We start from the raw sequence: 21,688 nt of genomic DNA, 5'->3' as shown, positions 1-21,688 counted from the left end.
AAATCATGTACTTCATTTTCAGTGTCCTGGAGAATGCTGTCCCATCACCAGCACTAGAGACTCAACTACCAATCCTGTCTATGGTTTTTGTACATGGTATAAGAGCGGTCTCCAGGATAATGTTATTCATCCAAGGTGACTGAATGGACTATTGTTTCCTAGCCTTCACTTTGTTAGTGTGTAAATCCATAGTCTCATTAAGAATGTTGCATATCAAACATACTGTATAATCAAGTCATAGCCCATGGTTTAACCCATTTACCTTATTGTGCCTTCATCCCATTGGTGGGGATTAATAACCAAACAGCAGTGGCACTTTTGAGCACTCTTTCTTTGCTAATAATCCTGTCACACACCTAAATTCCTTGGGAGAAGGCAGTCTACAAACCGAAAGGGAGCTATTTCCATGGTTGATTCATTGGTGATGTTAGTAAAAAACAACAACCCCCAAACCCCTCTAAGTCTCATTCACCTCTTCCACTTGATTATGTGTGTGTTGAAGTGTGTAAAAACTTTTCACAGGTAATTTCTCACATGACAGATCCTACCCCCCCAGGTATTAATGAAGTTTAGTCGAAATCAGGGTTCGCACACTGTATAAACTACTGCTTGCTGCTGAACTGGACGTGGGTGAAGGATGTATGGGGTTGGAGGATAAAATAATAAACTTATTGAAGTTATTACCGTAATCGTATGAAAGGGTAGCAACTTTCTCTGGCACAAAATTCCCCATCAGCTGGTGCAGGCAGATGTTGACATCTCTTAAATAATTCTTGTAGCACCAGATTTGCTTATAACGGTTTAATTTTTGCTCTTATTACAGTAATCGATGTTCGGGAGCACATGGCCTGACTAATGGTGGCCTTCTTCTCCAGGATGAAATATGGACTGATTTTTCTCTCCCTAGGATGGTGGCTTCTCCGTTGAGCAAGCCATGTGTACCTTGAAAGCCTTGTTCATTTGAGAGCTCTGTGAAATGTATTTACATTTGCCTTAACTTCAGGTACAGCCTGAGATTTCTTAGTTGGCAGATGTTTTGTAAGAGTTAATTAGTATTGATTTAACCTACAGTATTTATCACTTTCAATTTAAATTAAATGTGCAGTGGAATGTACTTAGCAGGTTTTATGGAAATGCTACACTGTTAATTAGCATTGTAAGCCCTCTTTATTATAAAATAACATTGTGCTCTTCAGGTTGAACTGAAACAGACCACACTAATGTTATGTATAATAACAGCTGACTTCTTTCTTTTTTTTGCATTAGATAAATTAGCATATCAATTTTCTTTCTCTGTATTTTATTACAGGGACATGAAATAAGGCTACTATATCTGTGTACAGCATGGAATGGAGAACATAATCTGTAATTGAAAGAGACCTCATTTACATTTTGAATCCAAAATCATGTCGAATAACATACGGCTTTCCATTAAAAGGAAAATTGCCATGGTACAGGTTTCTGTAGCACTCTTTAGAAATGATATCTATTTTAATATAGATTTCTTTTCCACTCTAAGTCATAAATGGAATAAAAATCTGGGTTAGTGAAACGATTATTAATGTAGCCTTTTTGTTAGAGATTCTATCAACTTTGCTAAAGGGATCGCTGCTTCTGTAATCCAAAAAGTCTGGCATGGCTGAATCTATGAAATATTGAATGGTAAATAAAAGTGTGCTTTCATCTAAAAAGTTTGAACTGGCCAGTCACCATATATACACTATAGATAACTTCCTGCCCCATCTCACATCAGATCCTTAAGACTGACATCAAGTCCTTAGAGTGCAAAACGGAGTTTTAGCTAGGGCTGTGCTGAAATTTACCCTCCAATTTCTGGGCAGTTTTCTTTCTCTGCAAGAGTTTTCTATTTTTGTTCCTCATTTTCAGAAATGTTGGTGAGTTTGAGTTCATCTTTCTCTTGTGTGGTGACTGAGTGTGGCGTATCTCTTACTCATTTCAGAAAAAAAATCACCAGCGCTTTACAACATCCCTGGCTGCCCACATTTCTTGATACGAAACAGTTTCATGGGCGGAATTAGCTATTTTGAGGTTTACTTGAAGCAGAGGCACCCAGGAAGGCTGCACAGTGCAGACCATTGCAGAGATGATTTGAAAACCCTCGCACCTTTCTATGATGCCTTGACCTTCTTGTTTCCTGGAAACACTGGTTCTCAATTCTTCAGATATTCAGCCTCATTCTGATATGCCACTTACCAAACAACAGTGGTTAAGCTTTGTTTCAATGAAAAAAGTCATTACATTTTGGTACCGAGATACTAGATGGTCATGAGATGCACCAGGAATGAACTGTTTCATCCAAGAAAGCTGTGTGTGTGTGTGTGTGTGTGTGTGTGTGTGTGTGTGTTTTCCTGGAACAGAATCACAAAGGAGCCATATGCTGTTTGAGTTATTATTAAAATCCCTCCTTTAAACAATCTGAGATTTGCTACCAGGTTGCTGAAATGCGTTAAATAATTGCCCTGACATTTATTAAGCTCTACAGTGTATCTACTACTGTGAAACAGGAAATGGGTTCGCTTTGACAATAAAGATGCAAGTCAAGGGCAAGGGAGGTATCTTTGTGAATGAAAATTCCTGCCATACTTTGCAACAGAAGCTATGAATGACAAAGCATCCTTAATGCCCTGGCTCAGCCCAAGAAACAAAGTAGGAGATTCCTGGTTCAGTTCCCAGAATCTCTAAGTAGTATGTGGAATGTTCTCTGTCTGAAACCCTGAAGATAACAGGGAGCTGGATGGTCTGATTCAGTAAAAGAAAGCTTTCTCTGTTCCCAAGTTCCAGTTACAGATAGGTAGCTGTGTTGGTCTGCCATAGTCAAAACAAAAAAAATTCCTTCCAGTAGCACCTTAAAGACCAACTAAGTCAGTTCTTGGTATGAGCTTTCGTGTGCATGCACACTTGTTCAGATACACTGAAACAGAAGTTTCCAGACCCTTCTATATAGTGAGAAGGTGGGGAGGGGTATTACTCAGAAGGGTGGTGGGAATGGGTGATTGGCAGATAGCTGTGATGAGCCTGTTGACGACTCTTAACGACTGCAATAGGTCTTACAGGAAGAAGCGAGGGGTGAAAAGGTGAAAAATGGCTTTATCATGTATAATGAGATAAGAATCCAAGGTCTTTGTTCAGACCAGGTTTCTCAATGGTTTTAAGTTTGGTGATAAGTTGTAATTCAGCAGCTTCTCTTTCCAGTCTATTTCTGAAATTCCTTTGTAGTAAAACAGCTACTTTGAGATCCCATCGTTGTGTGGGATGTTGGTATACAGAGATTCCACATCCATAGTAGCTAGTATAGTATTGTTGGGAAGATTATTTAAAGATTGTATTTTCCTCTGTATCTCTGTATACCAACATCCCACACAACGATGGTTTACAAGCTATAAGGAACACCATTTCAGATAAAACCACAGCGGACTTTGCCACCAAACTCTGCCAATTTGTCCTTACCCACAACAACTTCAAATTCGGTGATGACCTGTTCCTTCAGATCAGCGGCACAGCAATGGGCACCCGCATGGCCCCACAGTATGCCAACATCTTCATGGCAGATTTAGAACGTTTCCTAAACTCATACCCACTCAAACCTCTCTTGTACCTGCGATACATTGACGATATTTTTATCATCTGGACACATGGTCAACAGACCCTGAACACCTTCCACCAGAAATTCAATGATTTTCACCCCACAATCAACCTAACAATGAATCAATCTATGCAAGAAATACATTTTTTGGACACTACTATAAAAATACAGGATGGGCACATAGACACCACCTTATACCGTAAACCAACTGACCGACAAACATATCTACATGCCTCTAGCTACCATCCCAAACATACCAAACAGTCCATTGTATATAGCCAGGCACTACGTTACAGCCGCATCTGTTCCAATTCTACAGACAGAGACTCTCACCTAAGAGATCTACAGCAAACCTTTTTAGAACTAAAATACCCAACAGATGAAGTTAGACAACAGATCAACAGAGCCAGACTGATACCCAGAGAGAACTTGCTGCAAGACAGACCCAAAAAAGAAAATAACAGAACACCTCTAGTCATCACATACAGCTCCCAAGTTAAAACAGTACAACGCATCATCAGAGATCTACAACCTCTCCTGGACAATGACAGTTCTTTTTCTCAAGCTCTGGGAGGAAGACCTTTCATTGCCTACAGACAGCCATCCAGTCTTAAACAACTCCTAACCCACAATAATACTACAACCAGACCTAACACGGACACTGGCACCAGAGCCTGCAATAAACCCAGATGCCAACTTTGCTGCCACATACACCCGGACAACACCATTACTGGCCCCAACAACATCACACATACCATCTCGGGACTATTTAATTGCTCATCGTCTAACATTGTGTATGCCATCAAATGCCAACAGTGTCCTTCAGCTCTCTATATTGGACAAACAGGCCAGACCTTACGCCAAAGAATAAACGGACATAAATCGGACATCAGGAATCACAAGACAGAGAAACCAGTAGGAGAACACTTCAATCTCCCAGGACATTCTATACAAGATCTCAAAGTAGCTGTTTTACTACAAAGGAATTTCAGAAATAGACTGGAAAGAGAAGCTGCTGAATTGCAACTTATCACCAAACTTAAAACCATTGAGAAACCTGGTCTGAACAAAGACCTTGGATTCTTATCTCATTATACACGACAAAGCCATTTTTCACCTTCTCACCCCTTGCTTTTTCCTGTAAGACCTATTGCAGTCGTTAAGAGTCGTCAACAGGCTCATCACAGCTATCTGCCAATCACCCATTCCCACCACCCTTCTGAGTAATACCCCTCCCCACCTTCTCACTATATAGAAGGGTCTGGAAACTTCTGTTTCAGTGTATCTGAAGAAGTGTGCATGCACACGAAAGCTCATACCAAGAACTGACTTAGTTGGTCTTTAAGGTGCTACTGGAAGGAATTTTTTTTGTTTTGTCTGTTCCCAAGGTCACTTTGGTAGGAACATTTATATGCAAGGGTGATTTTCCTCTATGACTTATCAGTGAGTGAAAAAAAGGATAGTCGTGCCTTTCCAAGACGTATCCAGTGCTGCCTCTGTTCCTCTAAAAGATGAACTTTAAACTTTAAAAAATGGGTAACCCAGCCACTCACAACTGGAAGTGGCTAGCTCCTTTAAATGTACACACTTTAAATGTACTGTAACACAGGAAGTCCCCCTGGGAGTGGTAGGACTGGAGGACCATAGCCTCCAACATTTCTTTGATGAAATAATCTTCCTATTCATCATCATCATCATCATCATCAACAACAATAATTTTATTATTTATACCCCACCCATCTGACTGGGTTGCCTCAGCCACTCTGGCGACTTCCAACATATAATAAATTATTAAACATTATATAAATAAATTATATATAACATTATATAATAAATTATAAAACTTCCCTATACAGGGCTACCTTCAGATGTCTTCTAAAGGTTGTATCTCCTTGGCTTGCATGACTCCATACCCTCCAACATTTCTCCAATGAAAGTAAGGACGTCCTAAGGAAAAGTGTGACATTCTGTGATCAAATCAGAAACCGGGACAGCTTATGTAAATCTGGGACTGTCCCTTTAAAATAGGGACACTGTTTGTTTGAAAATTCCCAATATGCCTTGCTCCAAAAGATGGATTCTACCACATAAAAATCAAATATCACTACTAAAAAACGTGTTTTATTCAATGTTGGTCCTATTCAGAGTAGGGTTGATTCAACCCATTAAAGACCAGCCCATCCCAGTTCAATATGGATAAGGTGGACCGACAAACCAACCAACCAACCTGAAAGACCTAAAATTAAGAATCAAGACCTTTATAGTGAAGATCAGAGTAAACAATAGAGTTGTAGATGAGATGGACCAATTATTTGACAGTGTATCAAGTCAGCATCATATGTTACGTGCAGAAAAATAAAGGAGGCAGTGAGTGTGGTAGGATAAAGAAAAAGGTTTCATTGGAACAGAGGCTGGAAAGCGCAAGCTCAAGAGCAGAGGACAGAACAAAAACGATTGTCTGGAGGTACAAAGTAGATAAGCCACTGAATTGGATGTTGCCATCGTGGAGATGTGAAATAACAAGCCACAAACCAGTTAATATCAACACAGAGAAAGGAACTGGAGTTTGGAGATAATGTCATACATGGAAATGACAAAGTTTAGCAATGGACTGAGGGAAAGATAAAGGGGTGTAAAAATTGCTCACATATGACATACTTAGTAGAAGGATTGATTATTATTGGAGTTCAGACCCACAAGCCAAGTTTGAGAAACAGGCGAATACAGAGGGAAATCAAGAAATTCTGTTTCATCTTTGAGGAAGCATTCAAATATTCATGAAGGAATGATAGAAAGCAAATTAGCAAATTTCTTCATAGAAAGTACCAAAGGAATAGACAGAAATGTAGATTGGCAGAGTAAAACGTAATAACGTAGCTTGGAAGATGATAAAGCAGACCAAAGAGAAGTATATCGAGTGTGGCAGAGAAGCAGTGGAGGGTCGGGGGTTGGTAGGAGCCGTAGAAGAACTTCAAACTTCAAAACGTTCAAGTTAATAGCATTGGCGAAAAAGAAATAAATCAGACACAATCTAATAATTTGGGAGAAAATTGTGTTTTTTTTCCTGTGGTGTTACATGTTATTGGTTTTGGCTTTTATCTAATATTACAGGCAGTGAATGTCATATATATATATAGAGAGAGAGAGAGAAAGGGAGAGAGAGAGAAAGAGAGAGAGAGAGAGAGAGAGGAATGGCACTGGGGAAATCTTTAAATCATTATGTAGCTTTATTTACTGAATTTGTCATTTGTATGCTAGGCTATCTCTTACATTATAAAACAAGCTGATGGTTTAATAATGTTCAAGGCATGTCCCTAACCAAATACTGAGATACTGGGATGTGGAATATCGTTGGGTAGGTAGGTATTATTTAGAGTGACAGAGCAGATGGATCTGATCAGGTACTTCCAAGGGTAAAGGAGTTTCTCTTAAAATGGATCACGCTTCAGAATTAGGTTAGCAAATAGCTTCCATTAAATTGCCTTTATAGTGATTTTTGAAAAGCAGACTTGCATTTTTTTCTGTTCATTCGGATGCCCAGTTCTTTTGGTTATCCAAAACAGAGAGTAAGGAATTTAGAAGTCACTTTCCCTATTTTGCAGTTCCTGCCCACCCTCCACCCCCATGAAGAAATGATTTCATGATTTCATTTTCTTAGATTCGCAGTGGATACATTGCCTATATCAGGGGTGGGGGAACCCTTTCAGCCCTTTCACATTTCCTTCTGGGCAACTTTCTAAGGCCACATGCCAGAGGTGGGTGGGGCCAGAAGCAAAAGTAGTGAATAAACAAATGTGAATGTTAGCTCTGTACATCTCTCCATCCAGGCAGGCAAGAGTCATTATCAGAATTCAAGGATAGATTCCAGCCAGGCAAACACACTTGGGGTGTGAAACAGGATCAGTTAGGGATATGGTTTGGGTAGTGTTCCAAGGGGGAAGAAATGGAGGCAGTGAGAGATTTTACTTTCTTGGGCTCCATGATCACTGCAGATGGTGACAGCAGTCACAAAATTAAAGACGCCTGCTTCTTGGGAGAAAAGCAATGACAAACCTAGACAGCATTTTAAAAAGCAGAGACATCATCTTGCCAACAAAGGTCCATATAGTTAAAGCTATGGTTTTCCCATTAGTGATGTATAGAAGTGAAAGCTGGACCATAAAGAAGGCTGATCGCCGAAGAATTGATGCTTTTGAATTATGGTGCTGGAGAAGACTCTCGAGAGTCCCATGGACTGCAAGAAGATCAAACCTCTCCATTCTTGAGGAAATCAGCCCTGAGTGCTCACTGGAAGGGCAGATCGTGAAGCTGAGGCTCCAATACTTTGGCCACCTCATGAGAAGAGAAGACTCCCTGGAAAAGACCCTGATGTTGGGAAAGATGGAGGGCACAAGGAGAAGGGGACGACAGAGGACGAGCTGGTTGGATAGTGTTCTCGAAGCTACCAGCATGAGTTTGACCAAACTGCGAGAGGCAGTGGAAGACAGAAGTGCCTTGCATGCTCCGGTCCATGGGGTCACGAAGAGTTGGACACGACTAAACGACTAAACAACAACAAGAACAACAGCAAAAAGAAGAAGTGTTCCAAGGGCTAGAGAGAGAGGCCTGGAGGACTGAATTCAGACCCTGGGCTTAGGTTCCAGACCCCATACAGGGATTGGACCTGCAACCTTGGCATTATCAGACCATACTCTAGCTAACTGAGCTATCCAGCTGTTTTCAATATCTTCCTCCTTTTTCTTTATTTGCCTCAGCCCAGTGTACCTGAAGGAGCGTCTCCACCCCCATTGTCCTGCCCGGACACTGAAGTCCAGCTCCAAGGGCCTTCTGATGGTTCCCTCACTGCGAGAAGTGAAGCTACGGGGAACCAGGCATAGGGCCTTCTCAGTAGTGGTGCCCACCGTATGGAATGCCCTCCCATCAGATGTCAAGGAAATAAGCAACTATCTGACTTTTAGAAGACATCTGAAGGCAGCCCTGTTTAGGGAAGTTTTTAATGTTTGATGTTGTCACCTTTTTATTATTAATATCCTATCAGGAACTGCTCAGGGTGGCTGGGGAAACCCAGCCAGATGGGCCATGTAAAAATAATAAATTAGTATATTGTTATTATTATATGTTATGCTGAGAGACAGTTACTTTGCCCAGGTCACCTGGTCAGCTTAATGCTTTCATGGGAAGCTAAACCTTGCCTATTCTGGTTCAACCAGGTAAGTTGTTGGACTCCGAAGGAGGAATTCAATGTTGCACTATCTGGATAGTTCCACCTGGTCAAGCATTACAGTTTGCTAGATGGAATTATCCCTCATCTCCCCTACCCCAGCACACTTCTCTGGGGTTTTCTTGACACCCCTCCCTCCCACTGCAGCCAATTTTTGGATTGTAAGGGAGGAGAGCAGGCAACCCTTGTCGCAGAAGTGGGAGTTCTGTTGAGGGCAGTCGTGAATTGAATCCTGCCCCAATTCTCAGCAGCCACAGCCAGCTTGGCCAGTGGTCAAGAATGATGAACAGAACTTGGTCTCCATCCCATTTGTAGTATATACTACATTACAGGCTCTGTGCATCATTGGAGAACTGCTGAAATATAATAACCGAGGAACAGCAAAGCTAGTGAAGACCAATCTATCTATTGCCAGGAAGAATATTGTCCAATATTTTAGTTTGACTAGAAAATTGAAGTTATGTGTTATTGATGCCTTTGTCACACAGTCAAGGATACCCTTCAGAAAAAAGGGATATCTCGGCACGGAATCTCAGCAATCATCTCCAACTTCCTGAGACTGAACCAGAGAGTGGAACGTTCCGGCAACATCATCAGTGGGGAAAAGTCCAATTCATCTCACAGCAAGGAAATAAACTTTCCAATAAGCAAATATGTAGGACTGGGCCTTAGTTCTTACAAACAGCACCAATTCAGACTGCAGGGTGATGGCATGGAGAATTGGGGGGGGGGGCTTACATGCTTGAATTTGCATGCTTGCGTTTAGGTGCGGGAAACAACCTCTGTACACAGAAAACTATGATATTAGGAAGCAGGATTCTACCATAGCCTTCTCCCAGATATGTCAGGGTTTTTTTTTGTTTTGGGTTCTGATGGTTTTTGTATTTTGGCGAATCGTAGAAGACAAAAAATTCTTAGTCAGGAGGTGAAGGCAGGTCATGTGTGTGTGTGTGTGTATGTGCGTGTGTTAAATTACTTCGGATGCAGAGATTTTGTGGGTTCCAAATGAATTACATTAGTATGTTTCTTAAGGACTTTTCTTGGAGCTTGTCCAAATGTTTCAACAGATGCTTTTGCCATCTGCTCATTGAACCCTGGCCTTCATGACTTCTAAGAGCTTACTAATTTTATTAGTTTGTTCATTTTGCAATCATTACCTCATTTGTTCTGGTGTTGTCCCAGCATCTATTAAGACAGAATTATAACAAGTCAATTCCCTCCTAGCTACCAGGAAATACAGCAAGTGGGCTTTGGCTACTCTTATAGAAAAGTACAGACATATGATAAACTTTAAATCGCTCTGGGAACAGTGCTAAAAATGCTGCCTTTAAAGGAAGTAATTTTTTGTTGTTTTCTTTGGCTGATAGTGATGAGCCATTTTGAATCTTTAAGCACCTTTTTATGCACCGGATTGTGAAGTCCTGGTGGAACAATGCAATTAGCTAACTTATTTTAGACATTATAATGATATCATGTCACATTATGGCTTTTGCATTTTGGTTATGTTCATCTTGCTAAGAGGCCCCCCGAGGGCTCCACACAGTAAGTTTTCTCAGTTTATGTGCTGGCTCTCTCTTTAATTTTTCATCATTGTGTACCCAGCAGATGACTTTCATCTCTTCAGTTGCCTGATCTTCATGCATCATTTTTAAATGCTTGACAGGCTTTGAAGACTTGATGACTCGCAATCCTTTTTCATGGATCTGAAATAACTCTGTTAAGCCGGCAACATCCTCATGCAAAACTGCTTCTCAGAGTTTTCTGACATTCTCAGCAGTTTGAGTGCATGAAATCAGAGGCTCCAGTCATGTAGATCAATTTTGCTCCACCAAAGTCACATGCACTGTGCCAAGCAACTCAGCTTGGGCAATTTTTTCCCTTATTAACTGGATGAACAGCAAATTAGAAATAGTATCCTATTTACTTGTAATGAACTAATAAATAGTGGCCTGTCACTAATTCTCTACACACACACACATGGCCAAATATAGGCACACTGCATGTAAAAAAAGAGAAGACAATTCTAAAACCAATTTCCTTTGCAGGCAGGATAAAGTCTCTATTTTTATATTGGCTTACACTCCCAGCTTAAAACAGAGAAATAACAACATCAGTTTTAAATATCCCTGCATTCATTCTTTTTTTAGTGATGTTCTAGTGGATCCTTAAAATATGGTACCTCATTATCAGGATGTGCAGATACATCTGAAAAAAAGAACCTTGGACAAAAAAATCAATAGTGATGTGTGTTGTAAAAAATTCTGTTGATTCTCTTGCTTGCTTATTCAGCAATGTGGGGAGTGCAGAGGAGATATCTCTATTGCGTGCTGAGGTCCCCCAAAACACCCCAACCCCAATAACTCACACATCACACATAATTTTTGTTTAAGGTTTTTGGCATAATTTTGGCCACAACTTTATTAACCATACATAATTGTGAGTGGTTGCTTAGGCATTGGTTAAGACTATCTGTCCCACCCGCCTTGGGGACAGCAGTGACTTCCGGATTCCAGTGAAAGCCAGTGTGGAGGAACAAGATTAGGGATAACTGGAGCTGCGACACAGACCCTCAGCTTCTCCCCACATGCTCCTAGGGGCTTACGTGGCCCAAACCCGATTCCAGGGGTTTGGATGAAAGGATGGTAAGCCCCTGAATTCCTTTAATGGAATTCCCGTTCAGCAGCATCACTGGAGGGGCAGGCACAGCCAATCCATACCCCTCTACCAACCAATTTAAACCAATGCCTAACCGCCAACCTTACAAGTTGTGACGATTTGCTACGCAGTAGGCAAAAACCAAATGACACTCACTAATCAGCCAAATGGAAAAATTCCTACCAGGCCCCCGCACCAATGCGAACGACCCCATGACAGGCATAGCAAGGTCAAAGCGCAAGCCCAAACAAGGGAGGGAGGGCAGGTGATCCGATGCCCACAGCGAAAGAGAAAGCAGCTTTCTGTGGGCCTTCCTTAAATATCCTCTGATCTCCACCCCCAAATTGGCAATATACAAATTGCCCCAGCAACACCACCACCAATCCTTGCCAGGCCCCTTCCTTTGGTCCTGCCTGGCAACTACAGGGTGCTTTGCCAGGCCCCAGCCGCAACACGTGCTCTCCCTTAATGAGAACACGCTTTGTCATTTGCTTGAGTTTGTTTCCTTTTCTGTAAAATGTTTGTTGCTCATCATCAGTTTCTGGACCTTTTCCCTTGGCTTCCATGGTCCTGATCACTGATTTGTTGTAATCTAGAAAATGAAAGAACAGCAAGAATCACCTTGTTGGCCCAGGGATAATGAACTTGTGGCTTATTAGACTCCCACCATCCTTGTCCACTGGGCATGCTGACTCGGGGTGATGGGTGTTGGAGTCCAACAACATCTGGAAATCTGCAGGTCCCTCATCCCTGTTCTGGACTACACCTCTATTCAATGCAATAAGCCAGCTATTTCCTTGAAGCTCACAAAGACGATGCTGCACAGGCAGGTATTGCCAGTTGCTTGCCTGGTCTTCACACTATCTGGTCCATCTCAGAATATGGAGATTCCATTTTAACTACCATAGTTTATACCTAGAATGGAAAATCTAACTGCCAGGTATTTACCCACCCATTTGTAGCAGCCATCTGCAGTAGAGATCATTGTGATGTTTGGTAGGCATGAATTCCGTAAGTCAAATATTTACAGAATGGCAAAATACTTTCATTTGCTTTGTCATGGATCTAATGTTCCTATGTCTCAGTATTCCCTCTCAGTCACTCTTTCCTACAGATAGAGGTTTTGTCACCCTCTTCTGACTTGTTTTTCAGTTCCTCGTGATACCATGAGGAAAGGTACACAAGAGTAGCTGTAGACTTCGGAAGTGCCATCCTTCAAGAAGCCAGCAACCAACCAGGGCTAAAGAGAAAGGAAATTCATGACACGACCACTGCATATTTAATAAGAATCACAGGGCATCCCATTTGTAAGCACTTTCATAATTCACTAGCTAGTGAACTTTCTAGGACCTTTTACTCTTTCATGTTCGACTGTGGGAGGAAATACAGTAGATGAATTATTCACTGGTTACAGCTGAGGAAGCATTTAGTGCCTCCCAAGAGTAGTGTTGAACAGAGGGCAAGTTGAGGTAGACTGGTTTCTGACAACATTGTCTTTACATCTGAAGACTACGTTCTCTCTTGTAGAAGCATTTATCATGGTAGTCCCTACTGGCTAACCCAATCCTTTGTATCTTTTAGCAGATTGGAGAAATGAAAAGGAGTTATTAGGTTAATTATTATTAATAGCAACTATATGGCCCGGATAGGTAAAGTCAGGATACAGGCAATTTGTTATGTGGACATGTTCATGGCCATTTATTAACTGTCTATATATAAGATCTGGAGACCCTAGTATTACTGATGCTTCTGCTGAAGGACTTTAGTCCTTCTACAAGGGTTTGTTGGCAACTTCTGACTGACTGCTACTAATGGGGTATAGCATCCAATTGGTACCTTAGTGGCTAAAAATACACCCATCTCTGTCTTGAGAGAGCACCTGACCTACTACAGCTCTGGATTTCTGTTTGCTTGTTCCTGACCTACTTCACCTTTTCTTCTTCCAGGGCTGGCCCTACAGTTAGGTACAATAAGGCAACTGCCTCAGGTGTCAAATCCTGGGAGGAGGAGGAGCAGTGAAGTTGTTGGGATAGGTACCTGTTTTGCCTTCCTTGCACCCCTTAAGCTAACCTGTTGCCCTCAGGTGTGGTGGGGATTTAACTCATTCTAGATCGTGATTTGTACTGAGAAGTTCCAAGTAGTCTCCAAGCCCTGATCTTAATTTGAGTCCATCAGGGTTCAACACAGCCATTTTTTAACGTCTGGCTGAACCCTGAGACATAGGAAGTAAAAACAGATTTAAGTGCCCAGCAGCAGTTGTGAAGCTACAGAAAGTCTTCACAACTGGGGATTAGAGTCCAGAGAGACTTGAGAGAAGCAATCTCTTTTTCTAGACATTAAATATGGCACTTGGGGAAGGACTGAAGCTCAGTCATAGAGCATCTGCATTGCAGAAGGTTCCAGATCTAATCTTCAGCATCTCCTCTCTGTACATCAGTTTGAGAAGGTTGTTGAGAAGGCTGTGGGAGAGACTCTGTGGCTGAAATCCCTGAGAGTCACTGCCAGTTAGGATAGACAACATTGAGCTAGATAGATCAGGTGTTTATAAGACAACCTCCTATGTTCCCAGTGATGCCCAGGATCCAGGGTTGAAGTTTCCATTATGCACCTATAGAGATTGACCTTTGGCAAACCAGTCAAATCTAAAATTCTGAAGTTGACAATAATGGAGATAATCTAAGCATTGGGGGCCTGAGGATTACTACTGTGGGTGCTCTGTTTTGATATGAGCTTTATGTATTCCTAATATTGAAAGCCCTTCAAGATAGGAAAAACACTACCCTACCGGCACAATTTCAACTTACCCACAGTGGATGTCATGAAGTTGCAGAAAGTCTCGTAATGGCTCTTCCCTTCACTGTATTATGTCGAAAGTCCTCTATCTTGCTTAGAATATCTGACCTGACTTCATTGGCCAAGACAGGTATTTTCAATCACAGCCAAAGAATAAAAGATGTGTTCCAAAGGGGAAAAGAAAACACACCAAAGAACAAGACTGACATTTCTTGTAATTGAACTGACATATAATCAAAAGTCATTATCAGCAGTAGCTCAGCTGTAAAGGGCTATTATCATGTTAACAAGGTTAACAATCTAGGTGTGAAGTCTAGGAGGAACAAGTCCCGTTACTCTTATATAGTTTTTCTTCCATCAAATGTAAATATTGAGGCTACAAAAATGATTTTATATCACACAAAAGCATGAGAAACACTGTTTTTTCTCTGTCTCTTATCAAGCGATGCTGATCGTTTTTACCCTAAAATTCTATTCACATTAGCTACATGCCTCATGAATCTTTTTCTCTTGAGAAGCAAACCATCTAATTGGTATTGCATCAAGGTAGCAAATTGAAGGTAATACCAGTGCTTTCTCTCTCTCTAAAAAAACAATGTTTAGGGGTACTCTCATTTTTCTACTCATATTGAAATTCTGTGCCTCAATGAGGCCAAACTTAGGTTCACAAAATGTTTAGGGGTATGCGTACCCCTGTGTCCCCCAGAAGTAGTTGCTCCAGGGTGGTACATGACCCCAGTCAAGCTTGCAAAAATCTATCATTTGCCCGATAATAAATGTTGGAAATGTAAAGAAACGGAAGGTACATTCTTTCACCTTTGGTGGACGTGCCCAAGGATCAAGGCTTTCTGGGAAATGATCTATAATGAAATGAAAAAGGTATTTAAATATACCTTTCTGAAGAAACCAGAGGCCTTCCTTCTGGGCATGGTTGGCCAATTGGTGCCAAAGAAGGATAGAACTTTTTTTATGTATGCTACAACAGCAGCAAGAATACTTATTGCAAAGTATTGGAAGACACAAGATCTACCCACTTTGGAAGAATGGCAGACGAAGGTGATGGACTACATGGGATTGGCAGAAATGACTGGCAGAATCCGAGACCAGGGAGAAGAGTCGGTGGAAGAAGATTGGAAGAAATTTAAAGACTATCTACAGAAATATTGTAAAATTAATGAATGTTAGAATGATGTTGGATAGAAATTAAGTGGTTTCCAGCTGTAATGCTTTAAGAGAATGTGAAAAAAGGGTTAGAAACAGGTAAAAATTTAATGGTAGGGATTTGCTGAACCAACAATCTGAAGTGGAATACAAAAAAGGGAGGTATGAGGAGGTCTGGGAAATAAGCTAAAGGAAAATAAGCAATGGAAAATTTGTGTGTTTTTAACTATATTTATTTTGTATTTTTGTTATTTTCTCTTTTTTCATTTTTATTGTATTACTATAAAAAATCCTAATAAATATTCTATATATAAAAAAGAAGTAGTTGCTCCAGGTTGCGAACTTTGCCCCAGGATGAGAACAGAAATCATGTGCTGGCAGCGGGAGGACCCATTAGCGAAAGTGCGCCTCAGATTAAGAATGGTTTCGGGTTAAGAACGGACTTCCGGAACAAATTAACTTCATAACCTGAGGTACCACTGTAGTGTGTGAATGGAAAAGGACAGAGATGGGTACAGAAAAATGTGAAAATTATACTGACAAATAATTACGCCATCCCAACTAGTTTTCTATGTTCAGGAAGGTATTGATATGGGAGCACATTCAGTGTTTTGTTTCTGGCTAAAAGCCCAGCCCTAAATATATAAATTAAGGCTATAGAAGCAATCATAATCTTTGACTGTAAGATAGTGAAATGAAATGAAATATTGGTATGGCATCCAACGTATTAGTGGAGGTTTTGTGCTGCTTTTTGCCTGGCATTGCTGACTGGTAGTCAAGTACACTGTGGGAATGAGGTGTGTTGGTTTGATAAAGGATTCCGACTCACCATCAGGCATGAGGCTTCTTTCATTCATGATCACCCAGACTCCCCTACAGTTGTTGCTTCATTATGACAAGGGCCAGCGCTGATGAAGGGGAGGGTATTATCTCTCTACTGTAATATCAGTGTTAGGTTTAATATTTAGAGACAGAGGATTAGCTTCATCTTCCAAAAAGGGATTTCTGCAATAATGAACTTAATGTGTGTTGTAATAAGGGTTTTGTTCCCTTTTTTGTTCACTGTAATGTGGAATTAATTTCAGTCTGGATGCACAGAGGTCCCTGCTGGTTTGTGTCATACGAAGGTGAACATTGGCAGGAATCCAACAGGCTTCACACAATAGAGGCAGGCAGCGTCGGCTGAGCATGCTTGGCTAATCAGATTTTTAAAAAGCACTGAGCCATTTCTTCCCCATATGAGTGTGAATGCTTAATGCGACTTGATTTTTTGTTATTTTAATAGCAGGATAATCTTTGTGTAGAGAAATTCTTTGCAGCAGGATGAAGGCGGAGGTCATGGGCTCCTGCACTCCTTGTAATACGGGCTGCTCCTTGACTCAAAGAATCTGAAAAAGGCGGGGGGGGGGGGACGGACGGACCCAAACTTATATACATAAGTGGAATTTTATTTTATTTATTGAATTGCATTCCAAATTGCATTCAGGGAATTCGGAAATATTTTAAAATGGCCATATATGCATAAATGAGAGAAAAGGTGAAGGAAGAAATAAAGAAGAATATTGATATCAAGTGTAAGTAATCTTTGATAATCCAAAAATCTCTCACATGAATATTGATGGCTGCTTATGACCCTGGACCAAAGTGGCTCACATTTTTGCCTTCTTGTTTCTCCACATGTGGTGATGGCCATGATTCCTTGTTTCCATCAATTTGAGATGTTTCACGGGCTTAAAACTGGTTAACACCTGCTCAGCTTCATTATTCGGAAAGATTATTTCAGCCTCCCCATGCTCAACTATGAGTCCTCTTTGCATTACTGCAAGGCTGTTTTGCTGCTGTTTTGGCAGGGGAGTCACAGAGCACAGAGAGGGGGACCGTGAACTTTCCCACCTTTGAGCCCTGAAAATGGCCACTCCCCATTGCACTGAAGCTGCAGAAAAGCTTCCCCTTGGCTCCAATAATGCCTCTGAAAATCTGTCTGAAGGCAATCCTGTAGGGGAGGTTTTTTTAAAAAAAGTTTAATGTTTTATTATGTTTTCATATATGTTGGAAGCTTTTATCAGAGTAGCTGGGGTAACCCAGTATGATGTGTGGGGTATAAATAGTAAAATTATCATTATGGAATGAGACGGCCCTATTTTCATAGGAGGGTATGCTAGCTGCCCAGTCATAACCCCCACTTTCAGATGTTGGGACCTCCAGCAGGCAAATTCATCTCCTACCATTTTTTCCACCTGCAACTGTCACCCAGGACAGCACTCAAAATGCTCTTGTTCCTGCAAGTCACTGAGCTATAGCAGGTATGGAAGAAATTGGTAAACAGATGATGCTTCCTTGAAGAAGAAGGTAGAACAAAACAGCTTTTGGATCCATTCTGTCCACTGAGTGTCCATTATGCAGAGAAGAAAGTTATTATTATTTTTAGAATAATAAAGGCAAATGCTCAAGTATAGATATCACATTTCCATCCTGTTTTCACTAGGCTAGTATGCACTGAATGACATGGCAAAAGACTCTAGCTCACAGGTGTAGCTCGTAGAATTAGATTTAATCATTTGTCCACGCAACTGTATACATTCTAGGATTTTACTCCAGTCAGCAACAGCACAATATCCTCTGAGATAGAGCAAAACAGAACTCTCAAGGAATCCTTTTTTTGCTACAGGTGCAGATGTTGAATAATTTCAGATCATCAGGGATCTGCTGTGATAACTTAGGATGTTGTTTGTCATACCCGAGAACATCCTCAGCAATTTTTCGTCTAATTCTCATCGCAGATGTAATGCACAAAAGTATTCCCCGAGACTTCAAGGGCAGCTTCTCTGAGGACTGGCTGCTTCTGACATATTTTCATACATCCCTGCCTCCACTTTGCTTGGTCCAGCACAAACATATGGAGTTAGTAGGCAGCACTTGAGACCTTTGTGTCCTGTGCGTTGCTCTGTTGTGTTAAAACTTCCTGCAAATGCACAGACATTGTAAGGAGAAGAGTCTCCTTATGCGAGCATGAATTTGTCTGTCAGCATTAGCTGCAAGGGTGGATGTCAGCCTCCACCTCACGAGGAATTCACCCCCGCCCCCTTTTTCATGGATGATGGATTGAGAGTTAATCCAGTCAGATAGTCAGCTGGTGTGAATCAAAGTCAATGGAGCTAGATAGATTTTACACACTGGCTAGGTTTCTGGCTCAGTCATGTGTACAGAAATAGAAGCCAGGCAGGCAGGCAGAGAGAGAGAAACCAGCACATGTTTAACAAAAAGGCTTGTCTAAAGGATAAATAGCACGTGAATGTAAATCCTGAAATAAGGTAACTGGGAAAATAAATATAAAGAGAAATGTAAACAAGAGCTGTATGCCAAAGAGAGCATGAGATCACACTGAAATGGAGATTTTTATTTATTTTTTTATTGGTCATTTGTAGACGAAAGGACTAACAAAATGGCTGAAATGCAGGAGCTACTCAGGGGGAGTCAATATTTGAGGTACCCAATAACTGATTTTGTACTAAGGCTAATCTTGGCATCTGCAGCCTTTTTAGCCTGCTGGTAATGAATCATTTATATTAAAAAGTTCAAAGATATTAAAAGTTAACACCATCTAGAGTTCCAGTTCAAACATTTCAAAAGCATTTAGCAATGCAGAGGTGAAAGTCAATGTAAAATATCATATTACACAATTAGGGCATGCGCCAAGAGGATAAAGTCCCAGGTGGATAAATATCTCCAGAGGATAGTTTATGAGGGGTGTGTGTGTGTAATTCTGACATTTCTTTCTCTCCCTAACCTTCTCTCTCTCTCTCTCTCTCTCTCTCTCACACACACACACACACACACACACAAGTGCAGTTGTTAGTTTTGGTTTCTCTCAGTTTCTCAATTTTTCCTACCTTAAATTCACTTCTCCACATTTCCAGATCAGTTTGCAATTGGTTGTTTGTTTGTTTTTGGTGTATATAAAATCATTGTGAATGTTCACCAGCATTATAGTACGAATGTCTCCGTCATATGCAAGTTTGCCTCATACACTTTCTTGTAAGACAACTTTCCCCAGTACAATGCAATTTTTGGATATTATTTTTGTCATATCCAATTTTAATGTGCACTTCACCCTAGTACACGTACTTTTGAATACATTACATGGCGCATACGTAAACCTAGGGCATGAATAAAAAGATATCAAGCCATTAAAAAACAAACAAACCCAAGAGGCCATGGATCAGTGGGAGAGCACATGTTCCCAGGTTCAATCTATGGGATTGCCAGTTTTAAAAGAACAGGTAAGAACTGCTGAGAAAGACTTTTAACCTGAAAGCCCGGAGAGCCATTTAGAGGAGAAAATACTGTGCTACATGGAACAATGATCGGACTTGGTAACAAAGCAGCTTCCTACGATGGCTATGGACTGGTTTTAGTAAGTTCTGTCTTCACATTTCAACAATAAGGATTTAATTTCAATCCATGCTGTGCTTGATAATGTTATGACACGATGACTCCACAGGTGGGCTTCCTGGTAAAATCCTATGGCTATCCAAGAAGACAGGGTAGCTGCTGTGCTTCGAATGCCACCACACTCTCCACTACTTTCTCCTGAAATGGGGTACTCAAATGGCAATTGTTACACACCTTTGTGTTCACATTGGGCTTTTTAAGGGGCAGACACACCGCCATCTCTTTAAGGGTGTGTCATGATCTCAGGCAGGCAAGCAAGCCCTGATAAGTATTTAACGACTCTCCAGCAGTTTTATGGTACGTTTATTTACAAATTACATCCACAGTGTGTCTCTGAGCCTGTTGCTCTTTGCTATGAGTTGGTCACTCTGAGTCTCCACGCCTATCGCAACACGAAGGGCGCCAGAGTCCAGTCCTTCCTCTCTTGTACTTCCGTTGCATCTTAACCCTTTCAGCTCTTCTGGTTTGGGGAGATGGTGGGTGAACTTCCTCCATCCCGCTATCAAATGACAATTCCTCTAAATGCTGTTTCCCTCCTGGTTGCATAGCAACCCCCTCAATGTCTTCTACCTCCTTCCCTCCCTCTGTCTGTGAGCTCTCCGAGTCTGGGAACTCTTGATAAAGGGGCCCCGAATTAACCTACTCCTGCTCTTTCTGCGGCTGCGATCACTCGCTTCTAGAGTCAGACTCTGTCTCCCTTTGAATTGGCAATCCTTCATCTCCAGAGTGAGACTTTTCCCAGGCGTTCGATTCAGCCCACATCCCTGACAAGGTGGCTGGCAATGATGCTTTAGCTACACCCTGGAGCCACCTGGCAACTCCAGTTTTCTTTAACCAGCCAGGAAGGGCAAGGGTGGACAGAGGGCACATGGGTGGATGCATAGTTGCAAGTATCCTGTCCAGAAGACCAGGTCACATCAGGGCGAAATGGTCCCTGACACAAGGCCAGACACCTTGACTGAATTTGCAATGACAATGCCATCTAAAGCACTAAGACACTGCAGGACAGAGCAACTTTGCCCTCAAAGTGCCCTTGCAAGCTCACAGCTAGTCATCATGAGTTGGGCACTATTCACAGTCAACAGTCACTGTCCCTCTGGCTGGTTCCAAAACCAGCTGTTCTAGGGTGGTTTATGATGCAAAGTAGAAGTTGCAAGGATCAATATAAGATTAGCTCAGTTGGTAGAGCATGAGACTCTTAATCTCAGGGTTGTTGGGCAAAAGAATTCAGCATGGCAGGGGGTTGGTCTAGATGACTCTGTGGTCCCTTCCAGCTCCACATTTCTATGATTCTGAATCTGAAGGAGAGTTGCTGGGCTTTGTTATTGTCTTTAATTTATTGCAAGGACATGTTGAAAAACTATTTTGTAGCTTTTACGGGAAATAGTTATGATTTCAAGATGTTTTAATTGCTGGCATGAATAGACACCATATTAATCTTTGATTTATTACCCCCCCCCCCGCCTTTTGGGCCTCTTGAGTTAACTTGTGCATTAACAAAAAGCCCTGAAGACTGTTTCTAAGATACTTCATCATTTATCTGATGTCTGTAAGCAGTGAGAGTGTCACTGGAACGCAGGAAGAAAGAAAATAAAAGGAAGGAAATATATTCAGCGTTCTAGCAGCATAATTATCAACTTTTCATGAACTCTGCAACTGATTTATATGGTGAAGTACCTGTGGACTGGATCCTTAAATGTACAGTGTATCCAAGTACTTCCACTGGACTGGAGGAGGGGGAAACTCATGACATGTTATAATAATTACTCACTTAGGTCATGTAATCCCATTGCTAAACAATA

The sequence above is a fragment of the Podarcis gaigeae genome (assembly GCF_964106915.1).
Source record: "Podarcis gaigeae genome assembly, chromosome: 11".
Classification (NCBI taxonomy): domain Eukaryota; kingdom Metazoa; phylum Chordata; class Lepidosauria; order Squamata; family Lacertidae; genus Podarcis; species Podarcis gaigeae.
The sequence above is the reverse complement of the archived record's forward strand: the minus strand, read 5'-3'. Positions refer to the sequence as shown.